Raw genomic sequence first — 14,982 nt, 5'->3', positions numbered from 1 at the left:
TACAAATACAAGCCTATTTAAATACTAAACACGATCCGAATGAAATGAATAATTAAAGCTGTGGAATGGTTACATACTTATAAAGAACATTATTAGAAGTGATCTTCCCACGCTACCATGCCCCATTCCCACCAGTCTTGGAAGTTGTTTCATTCCCTCTTCAAAAGGGGTGTGTATCGATATTCGAAAATTTTTTGGGTGTGTATCGATATTCGAACATTTTTTGGATGTGTATCGATATTCGAACCACTGTAATTACGTTGAAAACCACTGGAATGTAGATTATAACGCGGAATTATAGCAACATATTCTATCTGCTTGTTACAACATCAATAAAGCTACTCAAAATTTGGAGCTTTCAGGAACTGAAGTATTTCTAATTAATTATGAGCTCTTACATGAGCAATCACAACTTACATGTTACACGCAAGTGGCAAGAAACAGAGCAGCGTTGGCACGGCATTATAGTAAGTGACTGTCGGTATATCCATGGTCACCTCTTGCGCTATAGGTACCGTTGTAAGAAAAATCAGCAATCGAAATTATTTTTATTTCTAAGTACTCAGTTTGTATGATAGTCAGTCTGAGCTGCAACTACGCCGAAGGTTTCGAACTCGAATCCTAAGAAAGTATTGATTTTATAATGGTAAGATCTATACGGAACAGAACTTAGAATTCGCCAGCATGAACGGTCTTAAAATTCGCCTTCTACCGTCTCAGTATGGTGGGAGCAAGAAGTAAGGGTTTCCAGCAGACTCCAGGGTGTTTATTCTTCATTAAAAGTGGATGTTAGGCAAAAGTCACATACTGGCAATTGATGTTTAAACTGTACCACTATTGACAGATGCAACCTCAACTCCCGTCGCTTGAATTGATTATTCAAGGGTTCATCTGCATTTAAGTGCTTGGTCTAAGGAATTGCATCAACAGTGGCATAAAGTCTCATAAATTTGTTCCTGACGCGAGGAAAACAGTTGTCTTCGAAAGCGCTTTCAAAGTCTTAGAGCATAATGTTATATGTTATGTTGCGTTACCATGCATTTGCAATGGATAGATTTTGGCAAACCTTGTTACTGCATGAAATACTAAGCCGCTTCTAGTTGATGACTGTTAATCCATTTCATTGGTGAATGTAATCTCCTGTCAAGTCACAATGTCATTGTCAACGTGGGTTACTTGCGGCCATTGTCAAATGTCAATATTAAAGCTATAACTTTAACAGTCACCTTTATCCTTCAATTTTATTTTATTTTAATAATCTACTTTAATGTACATTCTTACACTGGTAAATACGGGCTAACTAGCTGACTGTTAACTCATAGTTCACCAATAACCATCAACGGTAACTGATATCCTTCGATATAATGATAAATTTGCTGCATCACCGAAATCGATAACCTATAGATTGACTTCCTTAGACAATCAAAAATAGGTCACTGGTGACCAACAGCCTTAGCGAGAACCCTGTCGTTCAGTTTAACTTGATTCCAATAATTTACATAAATTTACTGACCACCTTACACCGGTAACTATGAGATGACAAACAACGACTGTCAATACGTAGATCATCGGTGAGGAAGGGCTTGATGGTAAACAGGATACTTTCATCAAATTTAATTTTAATAATCTTTCTGCAGTTACTGTCCCTTTCTAAGCCTGTGACCATCCCCCTGTAGCTTACTATGGATCAACGGTTTTGACAGTCCCTTTTGGTTTAATTTCATACCCTAGTTGGTATAATATTAAGTGCATTTAATTTATAATCACGTTTATGTAACTTGTAGCATTGTTTTAATTAATAAAATCTGTTTATAACATCATATATTAAGTACCTTTTTGTTTTGCCTCTTGTTCGACTTTCTTCTGTTGTTATAAAGATTTCTCTAAGAAACCAGAACACGTCTTAGGTCTAAAACATTTAGAAAGTAGTTTAGTTTATACCTGACTCTTCTATAAAGAATTCAGACCCCTATAAGTTCTTTTTGTAAAAATAATGCTCCCCATTCTTCCAGGTTCCGTTTTGTATTTTAAGGAGAAAAATATACTTTCTCAGAAAAAACACGCTCACGCTTCAATGGGCGCAACAAGAAAAGCGCTTTCAGTATGTGACTCCAGATTTATGTACCACGCATGAAAGGATCCAGTGTTTAACAAGATGAAATATTACACATTTCCCTGAAATATTATGATGCCCAGTCCTCCACAGAAAAATGAACTTCACAGACAACCTTCACGGAGTTGTTTACATACTTTTATTATCTAGGAAAAAGATGAAAAAGAAATGAATATTCGAAAAGCGGTGAACTTTAAGATTATGTAAGAAAATGCGATTATTATCAATCAGTGATGCGGATATTCTGCAAACTGTTTCTGTGGAACCCTAAGATTCTATGCAGCTCCCGAAATTCAAAATATTAAAAGGAATTTTTAACTCTTACGTGAATTACGACGCTAAACGTCTGGAACAGGGGTTTCCAAACATTTTTTGACAGTGGACCTCTTCAAAATCTTTTCAGATGACTTTACGACTCTTACCTTTCTTACTTTACAGTGTTTATTTTTATTAGATTGTAGTTATCTAATATGTTTATATCTAAGCTATGTTTCTATCAGTTATAAATTTGACCACAGTTTTATTACATAGAAATAATGAATTAATAAATCCTATCTCAAAATTTAGAAAGGAATTAAAGCTTACTTCATAAAAAACTCTAATTTCACTTCAATCTGTTTTTCCTCTCAATGCAAGAAAAACGTTTAAAACATTTATAAAATAATTAGTAATTATAAACTTGAATAAATTACCTCAATTAACTACGATAACACCCTGCGGCTGGTTTTATTTCGAGAACTTACATTTTTACTACAAACGTGAAATACAATTAATAATTTTTCTTCTTTTTTTATGTAACATGTATATATATATTAAAATTACAGTTATATTACGCTTCATCATAACTGGATTATTACCAATACACAGAAAGTAATAAAAATCCTTATTAAAAATCTAATTAAAATATAAACTACTCGTATTACGCTTTCGGAAACTTATACCACACTTTTATTCCTAGCAAAATTTACAATAGTTTAATTGATCATTGCAATCTTTTTTTTCCCAACATTTCAGAAATTACAGAGTTTGAAAACTGGAGCACATAGCTTAGATGAACATTTTTTTCGCATTTGCATTAAATATCAAGAAAAAATTTACGTATACATTAATAGTGTTCCAATCGATACTAACATGTCTAAAGCCATTCGTACTTAATCCATTCGTTTTTGTTAAAGAATTTAGTTTCATCAACAAATTATCTAATCTTAAACTTTTTAAATTTACTTACACATATTTTAAAGACATTATTATTATTGCCGTTAACAATATTAATACAGAAAAGCAGCATCCAAAACGCTTTAAACTAAGTAAAAATAATGGTGAAGAAAGAGAAGCAGATTATTTAGACATAAAAATCGATAATCTTAATAAAATAAAAATCTTTGACGAAAGAAGATTTTTAATTTCCAAAAAATAAAAATTCATAAGCAGCTCTATAATTAATCATTCCATTAGAATTATAAAAATTTGTAGTGATAATAAAGAAATTTTAGAAAAACTCAAATTATTGATTAAAATACTTAGAAGTAATAAAATTCCACATGATTTTGTTTAAAAACAGGTAGATAAATTACACTTGTCAGTTTAAATTGCTCTGTTAAACTGCTGAGTTTTTTCGTTTCGATATATATATATGTTAATTGTTTAATTTTAGGATTACAAATCTTTATGATTTAGTTATTTATTACATAATTGATTTTTAATTTACTTTTCATATCGAGCAATGAAATTTTATATTGATAACGGTGCAGACGCCACTTCCCCCTTTAAAATAATTTATCTAATAATACTTTTAAAATTCTAAATGCTGTTCGATTAACGAAGAAAATATTATTGAAAATAATAATGATTTTAATGATTTTCTTTTTATTTTCTCCACAAAGTTTACACAACATTGATATATTTTCAACACTTTTGTAATAGTCATTTTCCTAAGTTTCTGAAAAAGAAAAAAAAAAGAGAGAACTTTCTCAAAAGAGAGAACTTTCTCAAAAAGAAAAAACATTTTTTTTTTTTTTTTTTTTTTTTTTTTTTACTTTTCTCTACTCTACAAAATTTGAAGACTACTATCGTACAGAAATGTAAGCATTTGATAAGAATATTGTGTCAATTTCTTTATAGAAACATGTGTATTTTTGCCATAAATAATGAAATTATCACCGAAGTTCATATGTAAGTAATTATTGCATAATGCTCATTTTTTTCCCTTAAAGTCAATTTTTAGGGGACTTTTTGAAGTTGTATTATTTTTTTTCAGTTAGCGATAAACAAATTTGTGCTACAAATAATAATCAAAAACGCAAAAGCAAATTGTTGCGCTGTACAGTATATAATAACTTTTATTTATCACCAATTTCATAAAAGCATAATGAAAGCTTTAAAAAATATAAAAGTTTATTTTGTCCCTCCTGCTCCAGTTCTCAATAACAGTTCTTGACAAACACTATTATTTTACGCACTCAGTAGCTAACTAGAGTGATGTCTTGTTGGGGGACATCTTAAGGTGAATTGGTTTTGTATTCCCATTACTCCTGGGAAAACAACGAAATTACCCATGCAATCAAATCGCCTACCAGGATTCAAACATAGATCGAATGCATTTTAAATACCCTGTTAATATATCTATTGCAAAACTGCCAACTTTGCTCCTCTTGTACGCTACAATCGGCATCCGGAATAATATGAAATAATGACACTGAGATTTTTTAATAACGTATATGTTATAATTATATCGGTATATAATTCTTATAAAATTGTAATTTTATTCTGATCATAATCTATATACGTATATAAAGAAGAAAGTCTGTATGTTTGTCCTCTAATAACTCATTCACTACTATAGCCCTATCGTCACCAAACTTTCTACAATTCTTTTCTTCTGTGTCCTGGAAAAGGTCGACGTCCACATTTTTCCCAAAAAAAGTAGCTAAAACCAGAGATATTAATTAAAAACTCGTAGAAATCTCCAGCTTACGTGGCAATAGTCTCGTAAGCTGGAGATGAAAATCTGCTTTATTTCAAATGTTGTTGCCTCTGCTCGCTTTCAAATTCTAGAGTTTGTTAATAAAAAATTTCTAAGTTTTACGATGAAATAAAAATAACATTACCAAACATTAAACATTATTCCTGATTCCGAAAATTCGTAGAAGCCATTTCAATTATTTCCATTTTTGTACGATTTTAATCAGCCGAAATTCTAACTCTGAAAGCGCTGATTTTCGCACTCATATTTCTGAGTGCCAAGTCTCGCACGTTGGAGATAAAAATACTTTATGTCGAAAAGTGTTGCTACTGCTCGCTTTGAAATCGCAAAGTTTGTTAATCAAAAATTTGTGAGTTTTACAAAATCTTTTACATATAAAGAAGAATGTATGTTTATGTGTTTGTTTGGCATTGTTGATTTCTGATCAATTATGATGAATGTTTTGCGACATTTAATCGACTAAAATTGAATAGAGGTAAAATATTGGATGGAACTTCAGCTTTTACAACCATTCGATTAGAAAGACGAAAATCATTAAAAACTGCGGGTCATTGTTGATGTAATGAGAGAGAATTGGTTTATTTTTCTACAGAAATTTTTTATGTGGGTTCCATATCGCATCAGACTGAAAAATATATGACTAGGAATCGTATATTTTGCATCGTTATTAGAGAAAGATAACAGCGGTATCGTTCTCTCTGTTGTTAGATCTAACTTAACTTTACTCTCAATCTAACTTAACTGGCATCGGGTACTTCCGCTAGTACTAATATATATATATTTATATACATAATTATCATAATATTATATTTTATTATAATATATATTTCTCTGACAATGGCATATTTATTTTCAATGGCATATTATTATATCTTGGTACTTTTCCTCTTATTTTGTATTCAAAAAACAAAATGAAGAAAAACATCCTGAGCTTTTAAATTGAAATTCAATTTTTTAGTTCAGTTCTTAATTAGCACAGTTATTACTCGGATAAAAAGTCAGAATGTCAAGAAGTTATTCAAGCAGATTCCATCTTCATTAGCTGAGCGGTGAATTATTTTTCAATGCGGAAATCACATTAAAGTCCCAATCGATTTACAGATTTTTCAACATTTTTTAACATCATGGCTAATAATCTGCCAAAGATCTCTAATTTAAACGAATTCTTTTATGATGATGGTAGTCTGTTGCATTTTGAAATATCACGGATATAGATTTGAGGTATTATATCAATTTACCTTTAAGTATAGGGCTGTACGTAACATCTCACATTTCCCATATGTATATCTGTATTTAAATTATTTTGTTCATTAATAATAACTGTAAAATTTTTCGGATGTTTTGCTCCCATTGTTCAATAGTTAGTTTTAAGTATGGAAAAGCACTGCGAAATATAGATTACTGTTTTATTTATCAATAGAATTCAGCAGCATTCTAAGCGGTAAAAATCATTATAGGAAACCTCTAAAGACCGCCTTGTTTGTTTATCATAATAATGGATATATATCCCAAGTAGATCGTCTAAGAAACTTTTCTGGAATTTGTTTATAAACATCATCTTTTATTCCATTTTGCATGAGTGATTCTGCCGCTCTGAGATATTTTGTTAAAATAAATAAATTTTACAAATGGTAGCTTAAACAAGAAATGAATAAGTAAATATAAAAAGGAAAAGTTATGAAAGGTTATGCAAATATCACGTCTCTTGAATAAGGATATAATATACTGAAAATACTATACTTTTATAAAAAAATATATATATATATATAGTTGTTTACGCAAGACGTAAATTGAAAACGGTTCCTGTTATGATTTTTATTATTTAAATTTTCTGAGAAATAGACTATATTTAATGCTTAAAGACATAAATAAAAAGCGAAAGGAAGTAGAGTATATTTTCGAGAATCTTTTTAAATCAGTGGTTTTAAGAAGACTACATTTTTCCTAGTCACTTTGAAAACAGTCAAGTAATATTTGCATAATTCTTATGCATTAATTTTTTAATATGATTAATATGTTCGTTTGATTAAACGTGCATACAATTATTATTTACATTCCCGTGCATTTATATGCCCGCTCAATGCTGCACGAGACATATTTGAAGAGAAAGCTACGCCGGAAAAATTAAAATACAGGAGCACGCGGATTTAACATTTTAATACATAGATATCTCGTAATTGCAATCTTTTGCTATCCATAAAAATCGAGAAAATACCAGAATGTTCTCATGCTGATTATAAAGCATATAAGAGCGTGAGTAAAAATCTCAGTTCAGTTATTTACTTAGTTCTTTTTGCTGATTGTAGCGAATTCGCGGTGAGATCGGATTAGCTTTCTCTGTTTTTGAATTGAGTTCTATTAAAAGTTTCAGTAGTGTATAACTATAGTGAGATATTGCGATATTGTAAGAATATCTCTGAGAAAATTTCAGCATTTTGTTTTATTTCTTGGTATAAGAATAAATTTTATGAACTTCTTATCGACTGGTGCATTCAATCCATTACAAAACCGTACGCAAGCAACAGTATTAACACAGAAATGACATGTTTAAAAATAATTACATTCAATTGATTCAAATTTCTCTCTGACGATTTTACTTCCAAATCCGCCATTTTAATATCCCCACAATTTTATATTTAGTCATTCATGCCAAAGAGCATTGTGATGAAGATGAAGAAGAGCTAAATGAAAAGATTTTTTAGTTTTTAATGCTTGTAAATTAAAACGTTTTCCTAACATATTTTATTGTTGCTATCAATGTCATCAGCTCCAATAAGTGAGGAAAAAATTACAAATTTTCCTTTCTTTGCTTGCTGAAATATACATGGTAAGTAATCTATCCAAACCCGACAATGCGAGGTGAATTGCTGTAACTGTCACTGCTAAAGCTCAATGGTTTTTCAAAGCAAGAATCGATTGCGAGTAACCTTCAACTTATATCGATCACTTAATAAAGTCTGGCTGAATTCGCGAAACTTATTGAGCTGGAGATGTAAGGCATCCTCTGCTCTTTTCGGACACTATTTAAAACTTCACGAAGAACATTTTGCTCAATCTTATGTCTGGGGTAGGGTTATTGTCATAATCAATAGTCAGCTGGTTTATAATAATTTGTTACGCATTTAAACCTTAACAGTGGTATTTTCAAATGTGTCCAGCTGCAACGCGTTTTGATCTCATGATATTTTGTATAATCTTCTAATTTGATCAGAGAAACATTTGCTAAAAATTGCAAGTAATTTACTGTAAGATTAATATAATATGAAGTCGTTTTATGGGAAACAGTTTAAAATTGAGTTATTAAGAGCTATAATAACAGAAATTGAAAAACTTTTAAGGTTAACTTGATTTTGTTTACAATTATCAGAATTTCGAATTTGCGTAAATGTAACAGCGATTAGTGTATTTTAATATGTCATTATTATTATTATTACTGTTAAACTACTACTATTTTATGCTATTTTGTTACTGCTACTAACCTACTGCTTCTGCTATTACTCTTCCTAATGCTACTAATTATTATTATGTTAATTATGATTACTCATTATTATTATTATTATTATTTCTGCTTTTTTACTTCCTTGACGAAGTAAAAATCATCATTATTGTAATCGTGAAAAATTTCAGGAATCATATTTCAACGCAAATATCCGTTTTTACCGCTATAGAATGCAATTTAACGATATTTTTTCGTGACATCTGTACAGAAACAAGACAGAATAAAGGACTCTTTTCCCCCCAAAAAAAATTATAAAACTGATTTAAAATGAATTCTGAAGAGAATTTTTCTTGGCATCTGTGCGTACGTACGTATGTACGTATCTCGCATAACTCAAAAACGAGTAGCCTCAGAACGTTGAAATTTTGTATATAGGACTGATATAACATGTAGATGTGCACCTCGTTTTTTGGTTGCAATCGGCCTCACCAAAAGTATATAAATATATACATATATATCCTCTCTGTTACTCGGCTCGGTATTTCAGTTTCTTTATTCTTAAATGTTTGTAAATTGTGCATTTTTTTCATTAAAAATGATTGAATTATGTTTTTCTTATCTTCCGGTTAAGGTTTTTATGAATTTAGTAAATAAATCTGTATGCAATATTCATAGAATTATCAACAGTTTAAAAGTTGTTTAAGTGCGGCTAAGCCTAATTATTTTGCCATGGCGGCCATATTTGTTTACATCTGAAACTTGTCAGAATAATAATTTGTTGTTAATCCAGAAGCTTCGCAATAACAAAGATAACGCCTTCATTTATTATTGCGAATTAAATCATGCATAATCATTTCTGGAACTTATTCGAATAAATAAGTGTTTAAGATTTACTTCGTAATTTTTAATATAGATATTTTGAGTTTTTATGTATTTTAGCCTTGTAGAGAAGTGAGGACTGAATTAATTGAATGTAAAATACTGAATCGTCTGTGTAAAACTGTTTTTTTTGGGGGGGGGGTGTTTAATTTCTTTTATACATCGTTTTAGATTTATTATAATATTTGAATAGAACATGTGGCTACAATTAGATAATTCTTCAGATGATATGAATTTTGTGCATTCTGAGTTATAAAATGAATGAAATGTAACGCTGTTAAGTGAACCTACCGTCCGAGTGTCGCTATGGTAAAAAAATATTTGGAATTTTGTTGTGGTTTATGCGCTATCGACGAAGTAGATTTAATTCAATGCAATAAGTTTAAATGAAATGCAAGAAAAAATGCGTGTAATTTAATATTCCGAACAAGGAAGTCATGTGGTGTACACATCAGATTTTTTATTATTATTATCATTATTATATAATTATTTTTGGGGTGTTCAGAAGTTAAATAAAATTTTTAATTTACAGTATCCATGCAAGAATCTAGCACACAGCACACATTAGCTCTGCAGTATGCCGGATAAACCAATCCAACTTACATTTGAGAATCATTGACTTGCCATCTGACTCCTACTTTTCAATCACAATATAAAAGTAATCCGCACAGAACCAGATAACCTGGCTGGTATGACTGCAAAATTGCAATGGTACATAAAAGAGATTCAAATTGACGAGGTGGGATTAATGTGGCTGAAAAAAATAAAAAGAACATCAAGAAATAATTTTTGCTTTTTGGGGGGGGGAGAGCATTTCTTTGTGAACTCTTTGACAAAGTTATAGGAGCAGGAAATAATCGCATGGGAAACGAAATGTCTTTTAGAAAGGTTCATAGTTAAAAAAAAACTGCACATTAACGGTAGAAAATAAGCAGCCACGTCTTAAATTAAGATAATAAAAACGCTTGCTATGTTGCAAATGCCAGCATTTGAGCTATGTGAAACAAGAGCTCTAGATATTGAATAAAAGATACTAAGGAGTACAGCTAATGCCCTATTATTTTTTTCTTCCTGAATCTCCTTCAAGAGTTATAACATTGTGGAATACTCTACAGTTAAAATAATTTCGAAATTTGTAGCAAATGGAAGGGCAATGATTTTGATTGTAAATGTTAACCTGATTACATAGGATTGTTATACGCAGTTATTGCAATCTCAAACAACAATAGATGCTACATTATTGAATTATAACGCAGCTCGTTATGCGTCAGTTTTGCGCCGTTTGAAACCACACTCATTAACATCAAAATCCAGAAATAATGCTCGTAACAATTAGAAAACATCAAATTAGATTCAAAGAAACTTTAAAATTTGAAGAAATTAAGAATAAGAACTAAGACGGAAATGGACGCCACTTATATATTATAATTGAAAATGCTACCTTCAAACCGATAGTGTCTAAAGCTGAAGATACGTTAATGCAGTGGTTTGGAGCTCCGTTAAAGTGGGAAAAGTAATTTCTGATTAAAATTTTATTTCTCGAGAAGAAATGAAACAATATATAAAACTTTCGAAATAATTTTTCAAAAGATAATTTTGAGAAACTAGTAACGTTTGTTTTAATAAACTCATTATTTCTTATGTTGAATCTTTCCTAAACTTCTATTCTTTCAATCAGTTCCAACAGAAAAGCAAATTAAGGGAGTTTAAATAGCAAGGAAGAATATAAGTTAGAGAAAGCATTAGTCATTCCAAACAACTTTCCCATTTGAATAGGTTAGTTGTATTGCTTTCGGTGCTCTAGAGTTTGTGTTGAAGACTTGTTTTCTTACCGGACTTTTGAATAAGATAAAACAGAGAGTCTGCATGCATGAGTTTCTATGTGAAAGAATAAGAATTGTGTTAGAGTTCAATAATCAGATTATTTATTAAGTTATAAGCGAGCAAGGTATTACTTCTCCTAATTAACAATGTATAGAGATACTAAGGATTCTTTGCTGTGTTATAGCGTTATCTGAAGTGCCACCCAGAAGGTATAGTGGTTAGGGGAGCCGACAGAGATACCAAGGGGCTCGGGCTCGAATCCCGAAGAAGGCATGGTTGTCTGTCTCTTCATAGGAGGCAATGGTGACCCACCTATTAGGTGCCTGTATAATAAAGTGACCACCGATTCTGGCCCTAGTAGTGGCCAAGCTGAAGTCGACTGACGGCCCACCATTGGGGGGGGAGAAGTATTATCTAAAGTTATAAAAATCAAATTCTCTTTTAGTTATGTTATAATATAAAATTTAAGATTTTAATAAAATTCATTAAAAATTCATAAAAAGTGTAAACAAATGTACAATAAGCTTCATTTTACCTCGCCTAAAAGAAATAAGAATTGGTCCGAACAAGTGAATCTCCAGGAAGTACAGTTCTAGATATCTGAGATGCGGATAACTGGAGTTTTGGCTCCTAATATCCCAATTAAATTTCTATTGTATTCAAATATTGCAAGTCTATAAAATCTATTCGATGTTTGATTTTTCATTTCGGATAGCAGTAAGTTCTAGGAATATAATATACATAAAATATTTCGATATACTGTAGAAGTCAAGTGAAGTTCCATTTTCGTACATACCACTCAAGTAAAACACAGGAGTCTTAAACGAAATTTCGGAAAAATATTTATTTCAATTCATTCCGCTCTTGCCGTATTATATCTTCTTAGTAATCTGGGAAAAATAATATTGCATCCATGTAAATGTATTATCTACTGAACGTACGAAATAGATAATATTTTTAACAGCTGTTCATAGTTTTTCTCAAGAATTATTTTATCTTTAACAGGAGAGGGGGGAAACATATACGGTGAGTAGTGAAGAGCACATGGAGTAGAATTATATACCAATAAAATTAATAATTTAAAGCAAACTGATTCTCTATATGAAATGTGTGTTATATATTCAGAAAATTTCATACATGTTATGATTACAAATGAAAACCTTACAAATACAATTTTTGATAAATAGCATTGGCATAATATAAATAGTTATATAAAAATATTAACTCTTCATTGCTTCTTTTCAAATTCTGCTGCATCTTGGAGCTAACTTTTCCTGTCTCTGAAGAATATTTTCGCCCAATTTCAGGAAGTAAATAGATTGTATTTTATTATGCTTATTTATTCAATTTAGGATGCAAAACGCAAATTAACTATCGGGCTTATAAGAAATTGGCTCTTAAGTAATAATTTACTCATATTTACGTTACACGACAGGAAATCATGATAACGTTTATGCAATCAATCTATTCGTCAAGATTCGAACTCATGTGAATCGTTTGTAGCTTTATATACACTTTCAGGTTTTTATTTTTCATTTCGTACAGCAGTAAGTTCCAAGAAGATAACATACATAATGTTTGATTTTCTTCAAGAGGATGTTACTTTCAACCCACTTCAATGAATAATCATTTGATACCTTCTAATGAGTTTATAGAAATATCAAACTATAATAACGAGCCGAAAATACCATAAATAATTGCCGATAATGATTTTACTTATTTTACATATTAAATAACTTTTAATTGTTTATGATGATTATGTTACTTGAATACAGCAATGCACGAAAAAACTACTTTCCTGAGGGAAGGCATGCCCTCAGGAAAACTTTCAGAGTGAAACTAGCTCGTATTCATATTATGTATGGGGAAAACGCAGAAGACCAGCAAGCCAGCCTATTCTTCTGGCACCACACCCGGTTCAAGTTGCCAGTATTCAATTGTTGTTTTCGATTTGATTCCGTTAACTGATTAAAAAAAACATACGAGTATTATCTGCTCAAAAGAAAGGATGTTTTCGAGGATGACTATCAGCTGATATCTGTGCAACATAAGGGCAAAAATGAAACTACTCATGTAGCTAGGATTTGACCAGGATTTGGCACGAAGAGCTAGTGTCGGGCGATTTTACTTCAACACACTACTTCCGGCCAGAACGTAGTTTTGGAATCTTTCTGAATACTTAATGAGGAGGAGCGGTATTTAAACCGCGAGAGAAACAGAGTTTCTGATTTACGTGCGTCTGCCTTTTCGCTACTCTCTCTTTCAAAGCTGTTATTACGCTCAGCCGTACTCAGGCCCTTGATAAGCTTCGTAGTCAAATAAAGTTAAGGGGCCAACTCGCTTAGAACCTTGATAGCTTCGGCTATATTTCTTTAGTTAATCTTAGTTTCAGTTTAATTCTTAGTCTCTTAAGTTCAAGCCCAAGTGTCGGCTTTGTTTGTACACTTCCAGGTGGAGTTTTGTTAAATCTTATTGGAATAATAAAGGATTAGTTATCCTTCCTTCTTGTTTCTTGTCGCACGAACAAAAACTATGCAACTCGCTCAATGGTAAACTTCATGCCAAAAAACAGACAAAGCAAATTTGATGCGAAGAATAAAGCAAGAATCTGATAATGCGATATACTTCATTTTCAGATATCTTTTTTTATTTTGATACCATTTCAATCTATTTTAATGCATCATGACTGCTGAAACAATCTCCAGACAACCATTATAATACTATAATAGTAATTTATTGTTATTAGAAGAAACTTTACTAAATAATTTCTTCTTACTATTGAAGTATAATTTAACATTCTCAAATGTAATGATTCAAGGTCTTCATTTAATTTTACACGTTCACATCATAGTATATTCACACTCAAGAAGTAATTCAGTATTGTGGAAGTTTCATACGTCTTGTTGTGGCTTAGAAAAAAAAAACATCGTGACTACAACCGAATTACTCGTGTTAATAATTTGTACACTTTTCGCGAAACTCCTGTTAACAAGTTGTGCACTTTCCTTCCTATATTTCCAATATCTGATTTTTCTTGCCACACTTTGTGAAATTTTTCGTGACCTTAACTAAGCGTGCGATAATATATGCATTATATTATTATTTACATTCTAATAAAACTATATCGATGTTATTTTCTATTTCAAATATTTTTTCAGCTCTAAGTTTTTAAGAGAATAAAATTAAGGGTAGACTTCTCTAATTTTATATTTAGTCCAAAGGGGCTTTGTCCCTGAGGGATTATTGTTTTTGTTTTGCGATTTTGCGTCGAATCACTCTGAATGTCCATTTTATTTTTCAAACTGTTGCCATCAAATATTATCGCCCTGTATTATATTTACTGCGAATATGGGCATCTGGACGTTCAAATTTGAAATTTTTTTATTATCGATTTCATATTTTGTAAAACTTAACTGTAACGAATTTGGTAACTGTAACGAATTTTTGATTAACAAACTCAAGGATTTCAAAGCGAGCAATAGTAACGTTGTCCAGAAAAAACATTTTTATCTCCAACGCGTGGGATTGTGCATCGGAAATTCTAAATATATGCTCAATTTAAAATTATTTTGCTATTTTGCTCTTGAACTGAATTTTATGGTTTCAGTGCGAAGAACATGATATTTAATAAATAAAGGTAATACATAAAATGTTAAAAAAATGCTCCTTTGAGCGTAATTTAAAATCTGAAACCTTTCAGATTTATACTTATTTATTATTATTATTATTATTATCTGCACAGCC

This window comes from Stegodyphus dumicola, chromosome 2 (genome assembly GCF_044657685.1).
Source record: "Stegodyphus dumicola isolate Sdum_Otavi_A_Nest chromosome 2, ASM4465768v1".
Lineage (NCBI taxonomy): Eukaryota > Metazoa > Arthropoda > Arachnida > Araneae > Eresidae > Stegodyphus > Stegodyphus dumicola.
The sequence above is the reverse complement of the archived record's forward strand: the minus strand, read 5'-3'. Positions refer to the sequence as shown.